Here is a 24,339-nt window from a genome sequence, read left to right as displayed (position 1 = left end):
ATGGTGTGCGGGCAGAGGATCTCGGTGTAAGTGTCGTTGATCACTTTGGGCGAATACGATGCCAGTGCCTCCAAGGCTGACTTACTCTCCGAAAGAATAGTCCACGCTTAGTGTCGACGAAGATATGTACCGCATAGCGGGTAATATAGTGTCACGGATGAAAACAGACGAGCGAGACGGCGAATAATCGGCGAACACTTTATTCAGCTGCTTAGCTGGCTAACACAAGAGCGGCAGCTCTTGGACAGAACTAAGGTAAAGGAATAATGCTCCGACTGGGAGCTCACAAGCGTTTATGCACAGCGGCGAACATTGTAGAAAGCGCGCGTCGGTGGAGAGAAGGAAATACAGAAGCCTCTTCAAGGTCGTCGGTCCGTCCTTGAGATTCATGCGAGCGAAGGAGCAGATGCTTCCAGAAGGATCGCTTGCCATGTAGCGCGACGTGTCGCGGACCCCAGCCCGTCGTTTGACGCCTCGTTGCCTGCTGCTGTTGTTGTTGTTGCGTGTGGTCGCTTCAAAGACGATACGTGGCATTGCCCCCTCCGTAGACGTGGCATCGTCCCGATGCCAGAACCTGTGTCGGCTCATCGCACTCCGTTTGCACCCTGCGAAGCCTCGTAGTCAACGTCGTCGTCTTTAACATTTGCGTCGGCGCCGTTATCGATTATTGCAGTTGTGTCATGGTCATCGATGAGTATTTGCAGGTCACTGGTAAGGTTTCGAGCGTCGCGGTGGTCTGTGTTGCTGTTCGTCGAGTTCGTCGAGCTCGGGGAGTGGTCGCGTCGTGAGTCAGCAAAAGCATTCTGCTGCCGTAGAGAGTCTTCAATTGCGGCGGGGCGACTACTTCGCTGAGGGCGTCAGGCGTCAGGTGAAAATCCGGGTAGACCCAGTCGACGGTACGGCCGTACGGGCAACGGCGGTAGACGTGGTTGGCTTCTCCACAGTGGCAGCAAAGCAGCCTCAAGTCTGACGTTCGCCGTACGTCTGTCTTGCTAGTTGCCTGTGCGCGTGGCGGGTAGCTGAGTGGTGCAAGTTGGACGGGTCGCGAATGCGCCCAGATGTTGCCGTGCCGCGCTGCCGATGGTGGCTGTCGCATTCATCTTCTTGCGGGTTGGGGGTCCCAGTAGGCCGAATTCTGCAGGTAGACCACGCTGTCTTCGACTCAGTCGTGTCTGTTCTTCCAGGCCGTTGAGCACGGATTGCCCTGCACCTCCACCAGATGTGTCACGGATGAAAAACAGACGAGCGAGACGGCGAATAATCGGCGAACACTTTATTCAGCTGCCTGGCTAACACAAGAGCTGTAGCTCTTGGACAGAACTAAGGTAAAGGAATAATGCTCCGACTAGGAGCTCACAAGCTTTTATGCACAGCGGCGAACATTGTAGAAAGCGCGCGTCGGTGGAGAGAAGGAAATACAGGAAGGTCGCCGGCCCGTCCTTGAGATTGATGCGAGCGAAGGAGCAGATGCTTCTGGAAGGATCGCTTGCCAATCAGCGCGGCGTGTCGTAGATCTCAGCACGTCGCTCGACGCCTTGCCGTCCGTTGTTACTGTTCCGTGTGGTCGCTTCAAAGATGATACGTGGCAATAGCAAAGGCTTGTGCTTCGGTTGATGACAGCGCTCGTATGCCTCCTCAGTAACATAAAAAGCAGATGATGATCCAGCGGAGGACACCGAGCCGTCAGCGAAAGCCTCCGTTCGATTCGAGTGCAGGGAGTGGAGATGTTGCAGCGTAAGTTGGCATGCCAGAACAGCAGGGACTTAGCTCGTTTTCACAAGACCAGGAATGGATGTGTGCACGGGGGGCAGACATAAGGTCCACATCGGCTCCGTATAGGAGACCAAGGTATGTGATGGTGGGATGTGGCTTTGTAGGCGCAGAACAGCTTGGCCGTACGCAGAAGCGCAGGGTAATGCTGCGTAACATCACGAAGGTGGTGGCATGGGTGCCGTACAAGACAACGTGTGTAAGTTTGGAGGGTTGCCGTGTCGCGATGGATAAGCACGGAAGGAACCCGCGCTTCGGTGATAGCAGAAAAGGTTTCCGTGGTCTTCGGGACTCCCAAGCAAGTGCGCAGGCTACGAGCTTGAAGATTAAAGCTCAGCTACGCCGATTTTCGAGTGTTACAGAATGGAATGGTACTCACACGATGTGTTCATAAGGGAACACTGATTATGTATGCAAAACAGTTATCCCAAACTCCTCGCTGTTTTCCGAAAAGGTGAATTTTTAGTTTCACTGACATCCCGTCTTGTGGCCCGCAAACCCTGTGTCGACGACACATTCGTGGTCTGCCCGCGCTCCGGCTTGGTATGACTTTTGGCTTGGTTTCTTCCGCCAAGCCGGCCAGTTTCTCCTGCCGAGCCGTCTGCTGCGCAGATTCACATTGGGGAAGTGATAAACAGTTCGCTATTAGGGAGCCAGTATATTTCTGGACTTCACTAAACCCACGAGGAACGTGAGTTTTGCTTCCTTCGACTGCAAAGCATTTGCTAGGCCAGTACAGACTTCCTGGTGTGATTCGTGTTCTGTGCTGCGTGCCGAGAATGCGTGAGCGTTTTGCTCCCGTCTGCAAGAACACTTCAGCATGCAGTTCCAATGTTTCAAACCACAATTTTCCGAAAGGTGAAAGAGAAATCTATTGACTGCAACAATCGGTTACAACTCCGACTGGGTGCCACCTTCGAAAGCAGTGATCTGTTCATCTGGCTCATACGAATGTTACGGAAGCAATGCGCAACTTGTTTCACAAGAAGCCGAAGATGTCTCGTTCGGGATGCCGTGCCAACCTTATCTGCAGCAGGAGATTGCAGGGGCAGGACTAGGCAGCAGATAAAGGTAAGACGCGTAATGTTAGACAAGTCAGTCATGCGGTGCAAATTGCATCACGTAGAAGAGAAAAATACGCTATCTGTCAGTTACTGCTTCATCCTTTGAGATTACGCCCCAGCGTGTGTATTCTCAGTACAGATTTGGAATTGCCTTATTTGTTAAATGACTTCGCAGGCATTCTGGCACCACCGAAAAGCTTGCACTCCACGTCTCAACTATCACCGTCTGGGTTTCAATCTGACGGCTGTCACCAGTGCCAACCAGACGCCCCTTCGAAGTTCATCTGTTTTTGTTGACGGAACAGTGACACCTGGTACTGAGACATTTCATTTTCTGATTAATCAAGTGCATTCCACCACTTGTGCTCGACTTCTTGTGTTCGTATACCCTTGCTGTTGCTCGCTGGCTTAGAGCAACCATGCCTGAGGTGCCAGCGCTTTCAGAGTACATTTAAGCAGTATCATCGTATCACATGCACGGCAGCACATCTTGTGTATTTTGAGTAAGGTATAAATTCAATGTTCGCTCAGCTGTTGTATTTTGGTCACAAATAAGGTGTTCTTCCAGAGCGCTCAAGGGCAGTTCAAGCAGTTTCATGTGTGCAACAGCACATACTTTTTCTCAGTTTTGACTAAGGTAAATCGAAATCTTCCAGTTGATGTCTTTCGGTCATAAATTATGTTTTTCGAGACATTCAAACAGCACCATGTGTGCAACAGTACATACTTTTTCTCAGGTGCAGCAGAAGCTTGTGTTGCATTCAAGTGGTATCATGTATACAAAAACTAGTTTTATGCCTTTCTGTAGCTGCTGTACTAATATTGTGAGTACAGAGACACTCCTGCATAGCATATCGGAACATCTTGTGTGCTATTGTTGGTATGATCTGCAGCAGTATATTGATAATGTTAATTATTCAATGACTTTAGCTAACATTTACATTCTTACTTCCAGGTAAACCTGTCACGCAGATGCCCTACCCCTTGGTATGCATAGTTCAAGATTGTACCGAAACAATCCACCTGGAGCATTATTCTTCAATTGGCAGTGGCATTACTATCACAACACACCACATACTTCATGTGTATGGTGCGTGTACAATGCATCAAACTTATTCTCATGTACAGACCAGCTGGTACGCAACTACAACATGAAACAACTGACACAGAGACCGTAAGGTCATGCCTTTTCCTCCACGCCTCGGGTTTCATGTTATTATCCTCACATGCAGCTCAATTCGCCTGTGCTGTGCAGCATGAGCAAAAGCATATATTGTTTGGTCACATGACACGGAACATAAATACAGTGAAACCTTCCTATGTTGGACACCCGCAGTGCAGCCGAAGCGTCTCCTACGTATAGAGGTGTCCGAGTTACAGAATATGACGGCAACAAAAAATTGAAGAGATCACAGCTGTGAGAAATGTCCCCCTTCTTCAATTTAAGGTCCTTAGTGGTACCTGGTGGTGGTGCCTGGTAGTGGTACCTCTACCCACTCTTCACTGATAATTATTACTGATTTTACTATATTCAATTCCGTTCAGATTCTACTCAATGGCATTACATCCGGAGCTTTTCGAGCAGCAAGGACTTGTCTCTGAAGCGTCAGCCTACTTCTCATAGCTTTGGTGCAGTGCTCGTTCAAAGGCTCTAGACAAACTGAAGACAAGTGCTCACGTAAAGAATTACAATGTAGACTGACAGCACTTGTTTTTGGACTTGAAAAACTAAAGCAACAAAATGCTGAGACCAGAATAGGGGAAAAAAGGGGCAAAAGTCAAGGCTACTGGCTCATTTTGGGTCTTTTTGGTGCAAAGATGGGCCGACATTGAGGTAATTTGGCCAGGGTTTTGTCCGACTTTGCAGGGAAAACCCTATCCTACTTCCAAGATAGGGAGGTGTCCGACATAGAGAATTTCGTCCCCATGTAGTTTCAATGGGAGCCTGCCCGTGCAATGAAATCATGGGGAGTTGTCCGAGGTAGGGAGGTGTCCGACTTTGGAGGTTTTACTGTACTGTAGAGCATTCTACATCATGTAATCTAACAGTTGTTCACGTTTGGATATTTTAACCATGGAATTTACCCTGCATGCACCATACGATGTCCAAACACTAACAACTGCTAGAGAGCAGCATGTACTGTTTCCGTATAGCACTTATGGCGTGCGTCCTGTGATCGGAAACAGTGGTGTCTTTTTTCTGCTACAACCAGTAAACTACAGTAAAGATTTAGAAATACTGTGTCATACCATAAAGCACTATGGGAAATGGCAGTTTGAAAAACTGGAGAAGACTGTCATTAGAATGGGGGACATGTTCTACGGTGAAATTTCTTACAGTGTGTGCTGTACCACGTAATGCACTGCAGGCCTACCACAGTATGGTAACGCGCTGAATACTGATTTGCTCAAAAAAGGAATGTGTACGTTTCTTGTACTAACTTCCCATTATGCAAAGTAGTAGAAAAATGTTCTCAGCCAATGAGGAGGGAGAGGACATCATTCTGGAGTCTCGTTGACCTACAATGTGTCGTGTGTGAATGTCATTTTGAAGAGTGTAGGTGGTACAAGACTGTGTTCCCACATTCTTGGCAGTGTTGACTAATAACCATAATAAAGTAGAGGGTACATTTGCTGCTTCATATATTTGTGTCATGGCAAAGCATGTAGAGATACATCTTCCTCAACATGCAGGTGACAAAACTGCTTTTTATGCCTAAACTATGACAAATAGTTGTGTGTTCAGCACCACTAATCATGTGCCGGCCTCCATGACATGTCTGTGACATTCCAAAGTGATTAACATGTCCCATATATGTGTGCAATGCTGAAGATGACTGTGTACCTTCCATGGATTCTTGATTCAAGAAAAGTACTGTGTGATTTGCTAACAGCGCCTGGCTGTACCTTCACAATTCTACATAAAAATATGTAAAGTTTGCTGAAGGAAACATCATGAAGGTCCATAGCGAAAAACCCTGAGACGAGGGATAGGAAGGGACATACACAATGTCTCAACATAGCGTGTTTATGTCCCTTCTTGTATCTCCTCTTCAGGTCTCGCCATTATGGACACTATCACCAGCTCGCTTGCTGTTGAACCGTTCTTTCAACGATAAGGGTCACTTTCATGGACTGGATGGCAGCCAACATGCTGTCAATAAAAAGAATAATGGAAGGAGCTCAATATGATCCTTAGGCTGTGTGTGGTCATTGCTTTCTGACAAATGGTGACTTAGAATTTCAGGACAGTGCTTGCAGTGGTAGTATTCTTGTGTTCTCACCCTTGACGCCCATTGTGTGTCATCGGTCACCCGTAATCTGCTAATATGCACATAGCTCAAACAAAGTATATTTGTATTTCTTTGAATACAGTTGGTACAACACATTGTTTTTTACATGTTCTTTGGAAAATATAAATAAATTCTCTACTCTGCAAGTCTCCTGTCAGCTCTACAGAGCAGCTTCGAATTTCACTAGAAGCCACGTGTGAAGCCTAGACCAAACTAGTGGTGAAGGTCCATATAGGTCATAGATAGATACTATTATTATTATTAGATCATATGTCAGGCTTAGGTCCTGGTTGGTAGCAACGCATTTGAATCTTATTAAAAATGGGTGCAGGAGGCGACCAACATAACTAAATACACCAACTGCCTCTCACAAATTTTGTGGTGTTATACTTTTGAAACAACATTAATATGCCACAGTGGTCTTTTCTCTTTTGTTCCTTTTAACCTAGAAATATTAGGTCTTCGGCATCACCAGCCTTAGTTGCTGAGCATGGAGTTATTTACGTTGAGCACTGCAGTTTCATATTTGTTTCTCTGGACAAGCAAGCCCGCTTCCCCATTCTGATAAGAGTCTTTCAGCTTTGACAGGGCATTTGTGGACAAGGAAAACATTTGGACTATTGTGTATTTTGCTATGAAGTGCACCGTACCAGGCAGAGGACACCATCCACCATTTCCACTAAGGTTATTAAATTTGTGATAAAGTACATGTACCTTTTGTCACTGACTAATTTGGTGGCAAAGTTACTTGAGTGGCAGTTGTGCAATTTTAAGCACATGTTTAAAAAAAATAGGATATGGGAAGTGCTGACTTGGTGAACATGTGGAGTACCCAATATAATAATTGGGGGTTTACGTCGCGAGACAACTGAGTGTGGAATACACAGCACAGTGTAATGTTCCTTATTCTGGCAATGTTAGCATGGTTCAAGAAGTGGGAAATGTTGCACTACCCTTAATAACATCTGTTGGGCCCAGCAAACAGGGTACACATACCCTGATTTGAAGACACTATGCCTAACTCAAAAGCAATATGAGATCGACCCGTACGTGTTTATTTGCGAAACTATTATGAATGAAATATGGCCTGTGTGGTATAGAACAATGCGCACACTCAAGTAAACATGCAAAAAATACGTATAAGGGCTCTCGACCTACATGCCGCGATGCGCTCTACGAGATAAACAACACACTACAAAACTACATCCAACAGTTTTTGTGCGGGGCAACTCTAATGAGTACTTTTATATAACCGACGAATGGTTCAACGAATGCAGTTCGAGTGGTCACGATACATTCCTACGTCGTTCATTGCAGTCGCGCTATGATGCTGCACAATATATGTATCTCGTGTAACAAGCCTGGCAATCGCACGATGTGCATGGGCAGAAATACGGCCTTCTTTCTTTGAAGACCAGTCCTCTGCAGGTGTGTGCTCAAACGATCACAAAGTCTCACGTTGTTGCTCAATCGCTCCCATTCCTGCACTTGTAGTAAAAGCAGCAAACGGGTTGACGTGAATGGCAGCTGAACGGTTGAACTGCGAAGTTCTCGAGCACACAATCACAATTTCACGCTGAAAATGATGTTGAGGTGAGTTCGCGGTTGTTGTTTCCATCGTTCAATATTTCTCGGGATTACCTCGGACGAAACGCTCATCGTAGCCGGCGGCCATAACTGGATTTCCTCGCAAACGGGAGAAGACGCCAGGGAAGTCAGAGAAAGCCTCAGCTTTCATCCAATCAGACGCACGATTCTCTATCTACGTAGATGGAGCAGGTTTATCCCATCTACGTCACAAAAATGGCTGCGCCCATGGCTTGTTTTGGTTTCTTTGATGAATTAATTTTCGTAATAGGAAGACAAAATTGAGAAACGAAGGTGTGTATCGGGGGCAGTTGGATGTGCTCGTTCTGAATATCACAACCGTTTCAACACATCGGGAAATCGGCGTAGCTGACCTTTAAGCAGTTGCCGTTCCTTGAAGGGGGAAATACTGTGCAACACAGGCAACAACAACAGATAATGGAGAAGTGATGATGACATGGGATGTTTCCCCGTAGTAGCCACAAGACCCTCCCCTACCTCACTGAGAAGCAGTAGCGTAACGCTCCCATAATCAGAGAATTGTGTACTTGGAGGAATTCATGCAAGGAGGACCCCAACAGGATCCACAGAGGCCGCGAAGCACCTGCGAAACACCAATAGCCTGTGATGGCACAGAGGGCAGTAATCTGTGGAGGTCATGTTAGTCTCCGATGAATGACGACGCCAAGGTGCTTGTACCAGGGAACAAACGGCAGTCTTGATCCTTGATTTCTATAGCGGCGCTAGTACTGCGCTACTTTTTTTTTTTTTTTTGAGTAGCGGGTAGCGGTGTTCCGTTCCTTCGTCTTGGTAGCGGATACAAGTTACAGCACTGCTCACAAGTCGCCACAGCGCAAATGCACGTATGGCGCGTGTGACCTTCTCGACATCCTATGTATCTGTGTTTGAAGTATCTGTGTTTCTCGGCTACTGTCCTATGGACAGCGGACATTGTTCAGTGCGTTGATTTTTGGTGGTGTATTTAGTCTGCGGTCATTTGAACTATTGTCACGTTAACTAGATTCATTCATTAGTTGGCCCTTGTTTGTTCTTTGTTATGTCTCTCGGGGTTGCATTTGTTCTGTTTTCCTCCCTTCTTTTCTATTTACGTGTCCTGGAGTAGCATGTCCCGAGGGGGCGGAGAGGATGGTCGCCCGTTCTCGACAGTTCATATGCAACACAACGTATAGGAGAATGTGCTCAGTGTCAGATGGGGTGTCACAGGTGGAACAATTCGTGGAGACTATTTCCTTATTCTGTACATCCTGTGAGGCGTGTTGGCAAGGTTCAGACGGCGCCGGTGCATGTCCCGACTTTGTCGGGACTTACATCTGCGTGTTGTTATTTCTCAATCAATCAATTACTATAGCGCATGTGTGCCAAGGGACCTAACGTGACGGTAAGCTGTATTGCATTTATACGGACCACCCAGCCTAATCCTGAAATTCAACCTCTGACTGTGCCTACCCTTCCGACTTTGTAAACTGAGTCAATATCCTCCGGCTTATGTCCTGTCGTTGACGACGTGCGAGCTCGGGTGGCATAACGGTTACAGTGTTCCTTCCCTGGGTTTTCCGACAGATTTTCCGCGAAGAATCTTGGCACAGTTTCCCCTGAAGTATGCATAGGACCTATACTAATCCCTCTGTCTCCAGCTGTCCTGTGCACGTCTCTACTCTGCCCATAGCCACAATTGCTTTGTAGCGCGTAACGAACATAAAAAAGCAGCAGACCAATAACAAAAAGAAGCCCTAGATAAATGTTTGCTACGTCACAAATTTACCTTTTGTAGTCTTTGTTAGGTTTTGCCCCCCCCCCCAAAAAAAAGGCGCTTGGGCACTGGTTGGCCAGCAAAAGGTGCATGCTATTTGGCAAAAGGGGGGCGAACCCCATACGGGAAATGTGCTATGTGGCCATGCTTGGGCTAGGCATGGTCAGCTTGGCTGCCAAATTTGAGTCAATGATGGACCCCATTTGGTACGCTGCTTGGGGGAACACCCTCAGCAAGGGAGTGAGTGGAACACTTTCACAAGGAGGGTCAGACGAACACCCTCATGGTGGGAGTCAGGGGAACACCCTCACAAGGGGGATCAAGGGAACGCCCTCTTGAAGGGAGTCAAGGGAACACACTCAGGAGGGGTAGACCATTAACACACTAAAGGGAGTGAAATATGTGAGGAGCGTGAACACCCCCAAAGGAGTTCTGCATACTCCCTTTTTTCTGAGAGTGTAAGCCGCTCAGAAACTGTCTTTTATTGTTCAAAAAGTGAAACGGTAATTTGTAAACTAGCATCAACGTCACGTTGTACGTGTCGGAAAATCCGTGGCGGCCTCACTCTGGTAATCTTAGCGGACTTCTGTACGTACCACCATAAGGAAACATTCATCTTAGAAAACCATTAGTATGAAAGGTATGAAGAACGGAGAGCTTTCTGTGTGCCATCTCGAAAACATGGTAGTTGTGTTTCATTTGACAGTCGGGACTGCAATCAACGGGCACCAAAGTTGCTTGGATTTCCATAATCCTGCATTAACTTACTGACAAACCGCTTTGTTTAGTAGTGCATATAGGGATGAAGCGCAAGTGACATATTGTCTAGTGAAATAGTGAAATAAATTGCAGTCCATATCTCCCCAGGCATAAATGCTGCGTGTTCAAGAAACGATCGATAATGTGTCAAGTAGAGAAAACTAATGACCGGCACACGGCGAATAATCAACGTAACCCAACGGGAGGGTGTGTCCCACATGTGTGCGCGCAGCAGGCGAGGGACGCAGACGGGAGGCCGATAGCGGTATTATATGGCACGAAATCACCAAATAGCTGAATAGTTTGCGCCGGAAAAGACCGCAAAATAGCTCTGCATAACCAGCCTGTCGCAGCTCAAGAGCGGCAGTACTTTCACTTTCCTGCAGTAGCTGCACTCCAAAAGAACGCCTAACTAACATTCCTAATGATGTCGTTTCCTTCGCTGATTTGTTGAACGTGGGGGCGTTCTCCTTTTTGTGACATTTATGTTATTGTGGGACATAAATAACATAAATGCGTACGCCCGGCTGGTCTCTCGAAATCATTTTTTTAATTTCTGTGTGAGCGCCGCGAGGCAATTGTGGCTATGAGCGGTGTACAAATGTGGACAGATGGAGAGAGGACAGCAGGAAGGAGTGGGGGACAGGGGGTTAGTTTGCGTCCCGGGCCGACTTCAAGGTAACTGTGCCGACATTCGTCTGGAAAGTCTTCGGAAAACCCAGGGAAAACCTCAGACAGCACAGCCGGTGGTAGGATTCGAACCCACCTCCTCCCAGTGTTGAGCAGGACCTTGGCTACCACCAACAGTGGACGCGCCTTAACCCGTTCGGCCATGCCGCTGGTCCCTTATCATCACTCCCGCTCCCAGGAGTGATGATAACGGTAACGCTGTAGTAGATGAGGCAATTAAACATAGAAGGACAAACACAACACAAGCCTCACAACGCCAAGTTGCATACTTCAATTGAATGATGGCAGTAGCAGTGGGATTCGAACCCTCTGACCAGCAATCAGAGGTCGTCAGTTCAATACATATTATTTGAACCAAAGAAGAAAAAGCTAAGCTGTTATAATGTCAGTTGACATTTCTTTGACATCATCATAACGCAGGTTAATCACACGAAGTTTCTCGGCGTCATGATCGATCAGCACCTCTCCTGGCATTACCATCCTAATCATCTATGCAAAACCATTTATCCCGTTATCGACCCACTATACAGGCTACGAGATATATTACCAATCAAATCACTCCTGATCATCTACAACCCATTCATTCATTCCCACCTCGATTATTGTATACGGCAATACATACAAAACGTCCTTACACTCACTCCAAATGACGCAGAACACCGCCATTCGCATCATGCTTCGCTTGAAAAGGCGTTAGATCTTCATATCAACTACTGAACATTTTACCACTGAACAAATCAGTACTGATTCGGTCAATATTATTAACACATACAATTCTTAACGGTAAAATAGTAATACCCCACGATGAATTAAATTTTAAGCATTTTAAGCATAACATGGCCGACACACGCGCCTGGTTCACACTTTCTCCAGTCGACGTGCACCGCCGTGTTGTGAGCGAACGGTATCCAGTCCACTCGAAGCCGAAGCGGCTGCTGCTAACCTTAGCGACACATTCTTCCAGCACACGCTGGTCTTAGATGGCTCCGTTCACCACGGCACCAGCAGTGCCACCTGCGCTTATTACGTTCCAACCCTCAACGTACCCTGGCAAGAAAAAGCTCTGCGATACACAAGATACTCCACGACTGCAGAACTCTTTGGGATACAACGCAGCCGGTGATATACAAAGTCAGGGCCATCGACAAGGCACTCATCCTCATTGGCTCCAATAGCGCTATACTAGGCTCAAATACTGGCAGATATGATGCAAGTTACAATGGCAAATCAGCGACAGCGACAGAGCTGTTTATTTGAGGAAGGTCACGACAGTGAATTATACCAACGTCAAAACCACGCAATACTGCGAGGTTTGTCAGTAATATGTATATCGTTTCGCTATTCTTCATATTAGAGCTCTAATTCATAAATCTGGGTTTTTGAACATCTGGTAATTTAAACGATGGATTCTTGACGGTGGGATATCGTGGCATCCCCTATTTCAGCTCGCCTGTCGCTATGTGCATCGCTCGCCCTGTTGATTGGGGTTCGCAGCAACATCTTTCGTATGTACTCTCCCTAGGACGGCCTATAATGCCGGTATTCACGTCTGCAGATACACGCAGTACTGTCTCCGCTTCTCCTGCGGATGAGAAGAAGCCGGCACGCGCGCGGCGGAACTCTCCACGTGCCCTAACATGTGAAGCGGCCGCCGCTGCCACTTCTTCTCTGAGGCGCGTGACGCAACGTCACAACGTGACTCTCCGAAATAATCAATCTGCATCGCGCACCTTTTTCTCGTTCCTTCGCTTTATCTCGCGCCAAGGGAGAGAAGGGTTTCGGCGATGCGACGTATGGGACAGAATCTTTACGAAATAGAGCCCTTAACAGCTGTCGCTGTAAAAGCTATGAACCCTGCTTGTGACAACATCCTGGCACGCTGTGTCAAAAGAGTGTGTGCCCAACTATCATCGTGTGGCGCTGAGATTTCACTGCAGTGGGTTCCCTCGCATGTTGAGATCAGCCGCACATTACATGTTGATCGTCTCGTCTAGAACCCACTTCTGCAGCAGCTTACATATGCTAACACGCGGTGACGGCTACAGATATACGGGGTTCACGAGACTATTCCAATCAGAGCTCCAAAAGTTCCGTAACCGTCGGTCCGACATGCCAATGACAGGGATCTAAATGGCGCTCCAGAACTGAATGCTGCTCAAAACTGGCTCCGTTGATAACGCGAATTACAGGAATCCTGAAACCATCTGGCCCATTCTAAAGGACAAAGGGGCCTACGAAGGGGCGCACCAAATTATTGCAGAGGGCAAGAAAGATACCCTGCAGGCCATTATACACTCCTGTGGTTGCCTCTCCGCAAGACTCACGGTGCCCAGAATTTAGGGCGATTTCTTTGCATAACGAGGCTGCCTTGGATGCCTCTTTAAAGTCTCAAGTCCAATTCGGTTTTCCACTTGGAGCGAAACAACCACCGGGTCTACCCACATCATACCCTCATCTTATTTTCATCATCACCTCATCATTGTCTTCAGCTGCAGTCGTGACGATGCCGACAGCCTGTGAGGCCAATGACTGCAAGCCGCCTCCCACACCACCAACAACTCTATCTGTGTCTCTCTTTTCTGTCTTTGCCCGGGAGAATCATGAAAGCTCAGAACATTCCTTCGTGAAAGGGGCTAGTTTGGTGACATTCTATCATCTGCTACGTCAAGTTTCTGGAGGTCTTATAGCTCAGATTTGGAGAGCCGTCGATCCTCCTCCTTCCCCATATAATCTTCCAACTACTACAATCATTATGCAATTGTGAGCCCAACACGTTCACACCACTACACTGGTACACTTCGTGGGTAAGCATGGTGTCACTGGAACGTGTAAGTTTTCGACGACAAGAAGACCGAACGGAAAATTCTGGACGGCTGCAACGTGAATGCGCTTTTGTTTTCAGGATGCGTGCGTTGTAGCACGCGGAAGAACTCGGGTCATCTCCACCTCCACCACGTCCATGATGTGGCCAAGGAACAAAAATACGTCCTTCTCGGTCTTTCTGTAGTGTGGACGTTTCAGTTTTTTTTTTTTCCTTCAGCTCTTTCTCCCACAGGCTGATGTAACTCTGACCACTACTATTCTAGCGATCACTCTCTCGTCTGCAAACATAGCTAGTAGTAATTTTTTCTCGAAATGCTTTATGATAACCCGACCTAAAGCCACCCATCATAAGGGAAGCGGCCGTCACCAACTATATCCTCGTTTTTCATTTATTTATTGTTATTCACTCATTCTACCAGTATGTGTTCGTCTGAGAACGAAAGTTTTGAAATTTTGACAATTTTCAATTGCGATTTTCGGAATGTGGCGGTCCCGGTAAAAAATATCTGCAAATCTGATAAGTTTCTGCTACTTGATGGTAACAACCCCCAGAAAAGTATTATTTGAGGGAGGCGGGAAAATATGTTTTAAACCACTGTCGACATGTTTGGGACACGTTGAGGTCCGCGTGCTAACCACACTGCGTTCTGAAACGCGACGCACGGTAAAGAAGCACAGGGTGTCAAAATCGTGAAGTGTTCAATCGTGAAGGCCGTGTCGTTCGAGGTGAACGAGTTGGGCCACGCGTGCAGTATGTGCGACAGCTGTGGTTCCAGCGCGACCTGAGGACGGTGGCGGCCAAGCATCGGGCGGTGCTAAGCGCAGGGTTTCCGGAAGAGACATTATTGGAGTTCGTCGCATGCTTCAACTGTCGCGAGTGTTTGGATCGCGACCGTGTACCAGCTCTGAGTCAATACAACGGGTTCGCTTACCCTCCGGTGCCGAAATACCTGTCACCACACGATCACCGCACGACTGGTGCTGCTGCCACTGTTCACTCAGCTGAGGCGACTGCGCCACGACGAGGTGGTGGGGATAGTGGGCCAAGTAATAAACGACCCCATCGGACGTCCCCATGAGCAAAGGAATCGGTGATCGTGACGTTTTCATGTAAAACACTTCGGTTCGGACCGGACACGACTGAGCCTGCCCCAGTTTCTCTCTCTCTCTCTTTTTTTTTTACCTACGTGACATACCACAGAATAAGAGGTAGTCATTATTTTGTCCATGAATCATCAGGGAGGGGCGTTCGAAAATGGCAAACAAAGGCGAAATCGCGTCTTTGGCATTAGAGAGTGAGGGAGGTGACCGAGGGAGGGCATACAGGGTCTACCTTTAGATACGCTAAAAATCACACCTGATAGGTGAGGGGGGGGGGAGTTATGAAAGTTTATTATTGGTGTCTTGGATTGGTTGCTTCCGATCGCTCTAGAGCGCTCTGGAGCGACGTTTCATCTTCGACTGGTCGAATCAGAGCACTCTCACTGCATTCGATTGGTTCATTTGGAGCTCTTTCCTCCAACTCGGAGCGCTCTACAGTGCTCTCACCAACGCCGTCGGAGCGGTTGCGAAATCTGATTGGTTTCCTGTAACGTGACTACGCCAGCTTCCGCTGAGTAGAGTTTCTGTTGCGCCATGCCTGCCATGTTCTACATTTTGCGTCGGAAGTCTTACTGCACCGGAAGTCACGTGAGTTAACATTCCATCTCCGCTCCTCTGCTCGAACCTGCCGCGTTCGACTTCTGCACGATTCCTCCGGCTCGGAGACGGGGTGAGATGCGGTATGACCAGCTCCAGCTCGTAGTATCGGGACGGCCAGTCGAAGTCACCATAACTGAGAAAAGAAACGTAATAGGATGGTAGCACGAGCCAATGAATAGAGAAAACGTGAGGCACACCCCTCCAACTTGACGCGTCCTATCAGACCATTCCAAACATGGAAGAAACCGATATTCTGTGGATAGTCACGAGGACACTGTAGAAGCGAAGCCATGCCCGCGGATCTCTGTGTAAATTTTTTGTGCACAGCTATGCGTGAATACGGTTATGAACAAAGCAGATTTCTATATTGTTGCTTCTATTACGTGGAAAGAATTTCCGGCAAAGCATTTAAGTTACTGCGGTCATGCGCAGTACATACAGTTACGTATATACAGCACGTAATTCGAGTTTGCCATGATGCATGCGAAGCGAACATTGTCTCCAGTGGTTTCCATATTACTCCCATCGAGAAATGGCAACTGATTGATTTCTTCTGCAACATCGATCAGGTGAGGCGCGTCTATTTAAAGCCTCACTGTGTGAGCCCCGAAGGAGGTTCAAGACGACGCAGCGATGGTAGAACCGTAATTTCGTGCCTAGAACGTTCCTTGTTACGCAGATGACAAATAGATGATTTTAGTCGCAACCCCCGTCGGTACAAGGTAGACGGTTGGGCTTGTTGGTGGGACATGACGAAACAAAAGGGAAATTAAACGGAACTCAGAACGTAGGAATGGACGCTGTGGTTGTCCGTTCCTACGTTCTGTATCCCATTCAACTACGCTTGTGTTTCGTCATCTCCGTCGTTACACAACGGAAAGGATCCTGAAAATAACGTTAGCACTAATGGATACAGATGGATAATAGATTTTATTTATGTAGTATCGTGCAGGGTAACGTGGTTACAAAAAGGTTACAGCTATGTGCATTTCACATTCACGTGCATCAAAAATAATTTAGAGCTCCCAGCGTTCTGCAGCCAGAAGCCACAACATGAACATAAAGGCAATATGCAAGCGAGCTGGCGCATGCTTGACGTTCTCTTCCGTCTCATCATGTTTCAGTGTACTATTGTTTCTATTTAATAACGTGCAATGTCAAGAACATGCCTGTAAATTTTTGTATGAAAGATTACAAACGCTTATATCTTCACACAATAAACAACTGTTAGCAGTAGTACTGTCCTCGTACTAGAGAGCAGACACTAATGCGATATAAGATTATGGCTGCGCAGCATGGTGCGGTTAACCTGCTTCGCGAAATCTAAAGAAACGTATTAAAACCGTGTACAATGGAGCGCAGAAGAGCTTCGATCGAATTTAGGGATTAATGACCCCACCTCTTTACATCGCTAAATAAAAATCGATTACGATATAGTTACTATTTGTCACTCCTCATTTTCTTTCTGTTGACTCTACTATAGGGTAATTTCACGCCGAATCAGGCAGGGTGGTCCTGTCGACCTCTCAAATTTTTTCGCCTTCAAACATATATTAAAGCCGTGTCCCTAGGAGGCATATTGGCGCTGAAACTAGTTGAAAAATTGGTGGTTATTTTTTAATGAATTATCATTCAGATGTGGGCATTTCGACCATTGAGCTTCCTACGAAGTTTGGCGTCACGTGTCTTCATAACTATTTGACATATTCAGTTGAATTTTTTTCCACATAGTTTCAGGGGTGGGTTGCATCCCAAGTTCTGAAGATTCTAAGGTTTGCCTTTGAGGAGATAAAAAATCACAAAGTTGCCTCATTTGTAAAATATGGTACGTTTTAAGAACCTCACTAGTCGTCTCCCAGTTGTGATACCCGAAAGTAGTGACCGGCAATCAAGCGGTGCGTGGTTCAGATCCTGTCTGACTTTTCGACGACTGCCATATTTCTAGAATGGTAACGCAAGTGAAAGACAGCAAATTATCCTCTGCTCATTAGGGGAGGATTTTGCATTTGACTAGAAGTCATGTCCGAGGTCTCATTCCGCATCACATTATGCTCGATATCCTAAAAAAGTAGCGATCAACGCAAAAACAGTCTTCTGTTTCATAGTTCAACATAACGCATGCGTATGCATCATAACGCCAGGATTCTTGCTTGTAGTAGCATATTGTAGGCTCCCTGTACCGCCGCGCTTTCACAATTTTGTTTTCTAAGCTACGGTACTTGCAGCCGTGTAACGCACTATCGCACAGCCGCGTCAACATTTACACTACGTATAGATGTATTGTACTGCAAAATTACTTGTTTCTATACGCTAATTGAAGGGGTTTGTTCGCACGTTGTAGGTGCGTTTGGGGCATTTTACGAGGCAGTACATCCAGTAAGACAATAGCCAATTACTGCAGCACACTTTAATTTTGAAAATCTTTTCACTTTAATGGACTAGTTCACGAATGCTACACAACATTCCGATTGCTCGTGGGGGTCTCAAACTCTTCATGAATCAGGTGTTGAAGGCATGGCGCATATGATACTGGTGGGCTTCGCCCCAATGTTTCAGCGCAGCAAATAAAGCCTCCTTTACATGTTGAACATTTGGAACCTAAACGGAATCTCGAAGATCCCAATATTCAGCCAAAGAAATTGCATTAAAAACTTGGCCGTGCCACTAGCGAACGAATGCAGAGCGCTGTCAGCGGAATATACTGCACGCGCTTTTACATTCCTTATACATGGGCTCTGTGGAGAGATGAACAGGTGAAGCCTGCTTTACGTTTTGTCCCGAATTCTTTGGCATGCTTCCCATTGATACTAATAAAGTGGAAACAATATAGTTACTTTATTTACATCATGTCCCTCAGCACTGTTTCCTTTTTAGTTTGAGCTTTTGGGTTTGCTAGCTTCTCGGCCTCAACACGTATTTATGATCGGATAGCGCTGTTTCGTGGCGCTCGAACTTGACTGGGTCTCTCCGAAAGGAAGATTGCACTTATGTCTAAAGGGTGTGGTATAACTCCTGAGAATAGTCTGCACCACATCAGAATGTGAGACCGTTGGTTTATGTTGTGTCGATGCAAGGACGAGGAGAACGAGACAGAAGTGGCTCGCGCAGAGCGGACCGGAACATTCGTGGCGTTTCGGGCATTAGTCCAGGACAGTTGTGTTTGATGTCAATAAAGACATAACAGTTTACACTCACAAAGCCTTTTCTATACACTACGGCAGATTGTGCTATCGTCACACCTTAATTGAACTTATGCGAATAACTGAGCTAGAAAAATAGAAGGAAAAAAATCACTGTTATTTCCACAACGCGTCACTTGAGGCGAAGGCGAAGTGAAACGTGCGCTTACTCAAGCGACAATTTTCATATCTAAAATTCTCGCAGATGCAACGCAAAAGTGGCAGTGTTCCTATCGCAATAGTACAGTACGACTATACAAGATGATGGACCAAACAATGCTATGTTTACTTTGTTAACTTTCGAGTTCAACAAGTCAAATTAGATCGGCTTACGCGTGCCAACCATTACATTTCATTGCGACCTTTTCACTAACCTAGCGCAGACCTTTCAAAGCAGTTAACCCAAAACATCCTCAACGATGTCGAATGATCCTCCTTATTTTTCTTTAATTTCATGCTTTTCTTTTAAAGTCATCTTTTGTAATCCACCTCATCCTTCTTTCACCGTTTGTAACTTTATCCTTTGTTTCCTAATTCTTTTATCTTTTATTTATCTTATTTTTCATTTATTTTCGTTCTTTGCGGAATAGCAAGCCGACGTCCCGTTTGGCTGACCTTTTCCCAGTTTTTTTTTCCTATCGTCTAATAAATATATCCCCCTCCCCCAATTCCAATCATTCCCTCACAAGAAAGAGTGTAAAGAAAATAACAAGTGCAATGCGTAATTATAGGTCGCAGCTGCCATTCATGCTAAGGGCGATTGTAATGTAAGGGAGACGCTGTTGGGAGGCGTCGGGTGTTCGACAGAAATAATTTCCACAGTCTCATTACGTGTGACGAGATGCATCCAGACTCTGTTTTTTTTTTTTTTTTTCATAAAACGCGGTGATGAACGAAAACGGTAGCTGGACCACTCCTTGCGGATTTGTCTATCTGTGAATGTAGCCGCCGCGTACGACTCCCAGCACGTTTGCGGTTGTCTCCCGCATGGCGGCGCGGCGGCCGCTCCGCACACCGCCTATAACGTCGTTGTTAAACGAAGGAAAATCATAATTTTTATAGTCTTACTTTCGATTTCTATTGAGAAAATTACGGCGAAATGTAAAGCGCTGTCTCTCCACCAAATATTCAACTCCTTTCTTCCGAAATTTAACTTCAGGGTGCCATAAAAAGGGCATATTGATGATACGCAATTACAGCGTCTTTGAGGTACAGTCTCGTCGCAGATAAATAACGTGTCACGCAATTTTGACCGGAACTTCCTGCAAGAAAATAGTTGGGATGAACAGACGGGTCTCGTCACAAGAAGATGTGGAAGGAAGACGCCAATTACTTTGATGTCGCCGACGGGTCGTTAGCTGTCGTCCCATTGGTCGGATCGCAGGCCGAGAAGAAACACCGCTGTTGATGTTCGCTATAAAACAGTCAGATGACCCCGTCGAGGATACTTGCCAGATTGCGTAGGTGCGGTTATGCTTTCCATCACTTGTCGGACAAAGGCACCACTCCCGCAACCAGAAAGGGAGTGAAAATAGCACTGTTGCTTTTTCTTCTCCTTTTGTCGATTCGACCATGCATGAAGAGGAGTGAAAACACGCTGGCCCCTTTATTCAGCTTCACTTATACGGATACCGCGCTATCCGGACAAGAGACAGGTTTCATTCAATACAATTCCTTTATCCGGACTTGAGTTTCCGTGTCCGGACAAAAAATTTACGGGAACTGCAGAGGCAAATGCCCAACAAGCGCCTTCAATTAACCGGAGAAAATGCGCGACCTACATTTCGACAGCCTTAATAAAGGGACGGTCTCGTACAGATCGAGCGATTCCGAAACTTAGCTGAAATTATATTCAAGAGTGCTACACAAACACAGTCGCGAAGTTTCAACCAGAGCAACGAAGTGATTTTCGAGAAATTTGAAGGAATATGCCGTGACAGCAGACGACGGAAGTCGCAGCTGGATTCAACTCCCTCTCATGCAACGTCACATGTGATATGGTTATGGTATTTATGGTGGCAGGTCGCCCATTGGGCGACCGAAGCGCAATGCACAATACAGTCGGAGGTGTATGCGCTTTGCGCTTGGAAGTTGTCACGCGCGACGTCGTAATGTCTGATAGCAAATTTAGCGATAGTGACGGGCCCCTGTCACTAAGCGGTGAGGATGAGCTCATCGGCGCCGATCGATTGAAGAACCTGGGACGTGAACCTTTAGCTGCTGACCCTTTACCACAACAACGTGTTCAACGTGGTTAGCCAGTGGAAGTAGTGGATGATCCGGAATCGATTGACGGGTAAGACTCATCCCTAAAAGCGCACTTTTTTTGCGTATATATGTTCCGCCTGATCGTGACACCATTCTAAATTGTACAAACATTGCAGGTGTGTGTGTAGCCTCTGGTCGCCAATACCAGCATGTGTTGTGCACACAATCCGGAACTTGTTTCGATCCGTCACGTACACATGGTGTTGTATTCTCCTGAAAGGTGTTGTAAGGTTTGTTTTTGTTTTGCAGCTTTTTATTTGCATATAAAAATGCCTGTTTCATGGTACGTTATGCAAAATTTCGGACTTGGGCATTTCGTCATATGTATCACAACTTGGATAGTCTTCTGAAGGAAGCTGCTCTCTCTATCCACTCCCGCAAGCGGCAGGATGTTGTCAACCTGATAAGTCAAGACGTTCCATTCATGTCCATTACACCTGGAGCAAATGACAAAATCAAGGATAAGCTGAACTACGTCAACGTCTTCAATTACCCCTGGCCTTTGAAAAAAAAAAAGCCCTTTTCAGGACCATCCCACATGTCTGTGACCATCAATGACCATGCTTCTGCATCGAATAAGCCCTTATCATCATTGATGATTATAATATTTCATATAAAAAATAACTAGACGTGCATTACGAATGTCAAGATGGAACAGCCTTATTTTTTGCTAATGTTATGGTGGTGTGTACATGAGCCCATACTGGCTCAGATTTTGATTCGATATCAGGGGTTGCACCCTAACATGTCCAGCACGTTGAGTATGAAAGATGTGGAAATGTTTAAAAAATATCAAAAATACCTAGACATCCACGACAAATTTGTAGGATGGAACAGCGGTTTGCAACTTGTCGACATGTTGTCAGTCTTATTTTTGCTCATGTTACACCGGTGTGTTCATGAGCCCATACTGGCTCAGATTTTGATTCGATATCAGGGGTTGCACCCTAACGTGTCCAGCACGTTGAATATGAAAGATGTGGAAATGTTTAAAAAATATCAACAATACCTAGACATGCATGACAAATTTGTAAGATGGAACAGCGGTTTGCAACTTGTCGACATGTTGTCAGTCTTATTTTTGCCCATGTTACACCGGTGTGTTCATGAGCCCATACTGGCTCAAATTTTGATTCGATATCAGGGGTTGCACGTTAACATGTCCGGCACGTTGAATATGAAAGATGTGGAAATGTTTAAAAAGTATCAAAAATACCTAGACATGAACGACAAATTTGTAAGATGGAACAGCGGTTTGCAACTTGTCGACATGTTGTCAGTCTTATTTTTGCTCATGTTACACCGGTGTGTTCATGAGCCCATACTGGCTCAGATTTTGATTCGATATCAGGGGTTGCACCCTAACATGTCCAGCACGTTGAATATGAAAGGTGTGGAAATGTTTAAAAAATATCAAAAGTACCTAGACATGCACGACAAATTTGTAAGATGGAACAGCGGTTTGCAACTTGTCGACATGTTGTCAGTCTTATTTTTGCCCATGTTACACCGGTGTGTTCATGAGCCCATACTGGCTCAGATTTTGATTCGATATCAGGGGTTGCACCCTAACATGTCCAGCACGTTGAATATGAAAGATGTGGAAATGTTTAAAAAATATCAAAAATACCTAGACATGCACGACAAATTTGTAAGATGGAACAGCGGTTTGCAACTTGTCGACATGTTGTCAGTCTTATTTTTGCTCATGTTACACCGGTCTGTTCATGAGCCCATACTGGCTCAGATTTTGATTCGATATCAGGGGTTGCACCCTAACATGTCCAGCACGTTGAATATGAAAGATGTGGAAATGTTTAAAAAATATCAAAAATACCTAGACATGCACGACAAATTTGTAAGATGGAACAGCGGTTTGCAACTTGTCGACATGTTGTCAGTCTTATTTTTGCTCATGTTACACCGGTGTGTTCATGAGCCCATACTGGCTCAAATTTTGATTCGATATCAGGGGTTGCACGTTAACATGTCCGGCACGTTGAATATGAAAGATGTGGAAATGTTTAAAAAGTATCAAAAATACCTAGACATGAACGACAAATTTGTAAGATGGAACAGCGGTTTGCAACTTGTCGACATGTTGTCAGTCTTATTTTTGCTCATGTTACACCGGTGTGTTCATGAGCTCATACTGGCTCAGATTTTGATTCGATATCAGGGGTTGCACCCTAACATGTCCAGCACGTTGAATATGAAAGGTGTGGAAATGTTTAAAAAATATCAAAAATACCTAGACATGCACGACAAATTTGTAAGATGGAACAGCGGTTTGCAACTTGTCGACATGTTGTCAGTCTTATTTTTGCCCATGTTACACCGGTGTGTTCATGAGCCCATACTGGCTCAGATTTTGATTCGATATCAGGGGTTGCACCCTAACATGTCCAGCACGTTGAATATGAAAGATGTGGAAATGTTTAAAAAATATCAAAAATACCTAGACATGCACGACAAATTTGTAAGATGGAACAGCGGTTTGCAACTTGTCGACATGTTGTCAGTCTTATTTTTGCTCATGTTACACCGGTCTGTTCATGAGCCCATACTGGCTCAGATTTTGATTCGATATCAGGGGTTGCACCCTAACATGTCCAGCACGTTGAATATGAAAGATGTGGAAATGTTTAAAAAATATCAAAAATACCTAGACATGCACGACAAATTTGTAAGATGGAACAGCGGTTTGCAACTTGTCGACATGTTGTCAGTCTTATTTTTGCTCATGTTACACCGGTAGTGTTCATGAGCCCATACTGGCTCAGATTTTGATTCGATATCAGGGGTTGCACCCTAACATGTCCAGCACGTTGAATATGAAAGATGTGGAAATGTTTAAAAAATATCAACAATACCTAGACATGCATGACAAATTTGTAAGATGGAACAGCGGTTTGCAACTTGTCGACATGTCGTCAATCTTATTTTTGCTCATGTTACACCGGTGTGTTCATGAGCCCATACTGGCTCAAATTTTGATTCGATATGAGGGGTTGCACGTTAACATGTCCGGCACGTTGAATATGAAAGATGTGGAAATGTTTAAAAAGTATCAAAAATACCTAGACATGAACGACAAATTTGTAAGATGGAACAGCGGTTTGCAACTTGTCGACATGTTGTCAGTCTTATTTTTGCTCATGTTACACCGGTGTGTTCATGAGCCCATACTGGCTCAGATTTTGATTCGATATCAGGGGTTGCACCCTAACATGTCCAGCACGTTCAATATGAAAGATGTGGAAATGTTTAAAAAATATCAAAAATACCTAGATATGCACGACAAATTTGTAAGATGGAACAGCGGTTTGCAACTTGTCGACATGTTGTCAGTCTTATTTTTGCTCCTGTTACACCGGTCTGTTCATGAGCCCATACTGGCTCAGATTTTGATTCGATATCAGGGGTTGCACCCT

The 24,339-nt window shown here is 45.6% G+C and overlaps 1 protein-coding gene and 1 long non-coding RNA gene across 2 annotated transcripts in view; both read left to right on the top strand.

The window, feature by feature from the left end:
- LOC135391500 (ankyrin repeat and fibronectin type-III domain-containing protein 1-like) overlaps positions 1–24,339 on the top strand; it is an 865,331-nt gene that overhangs the window by 70,672 nt on the left and 770,320 nt on the right. The gene's annotated exons all lie outside the window — the stretch shown is intronic.
- LOC135391499 (uncharacterized) lies at positions 2,776–6,321 on the top strand. The gene is made up of 3 exons (XR_010422008.1): positions 2,776–2,841; positions 3,010–3,148; positions 3,790–6,321. It is a non-coding gene; the product is annotated as an uncharacterized LOC135391499 (long non-coding RNA).

The sequence above is a fragment of the Ornithodoros turicata genome, chromosome 4, assembly GCF_037126465.1.
Source record: "Ornithodoros turicata isolate Travis chromosome 4, ASM3712646v1, whole genome shotgun sequence".
Lineage (NCBI taxonomy): Eukaryota > Metazoa > Arthropoda > Arachnida > Ixodida > Argasidae > Ornithodoros > Ornithodoros turicata.
The sequence above is the reverse complement of the archived record's forward strand: the minus strand, read 5'-3'. Positions and strand labels throughout refer to the sequence as shown.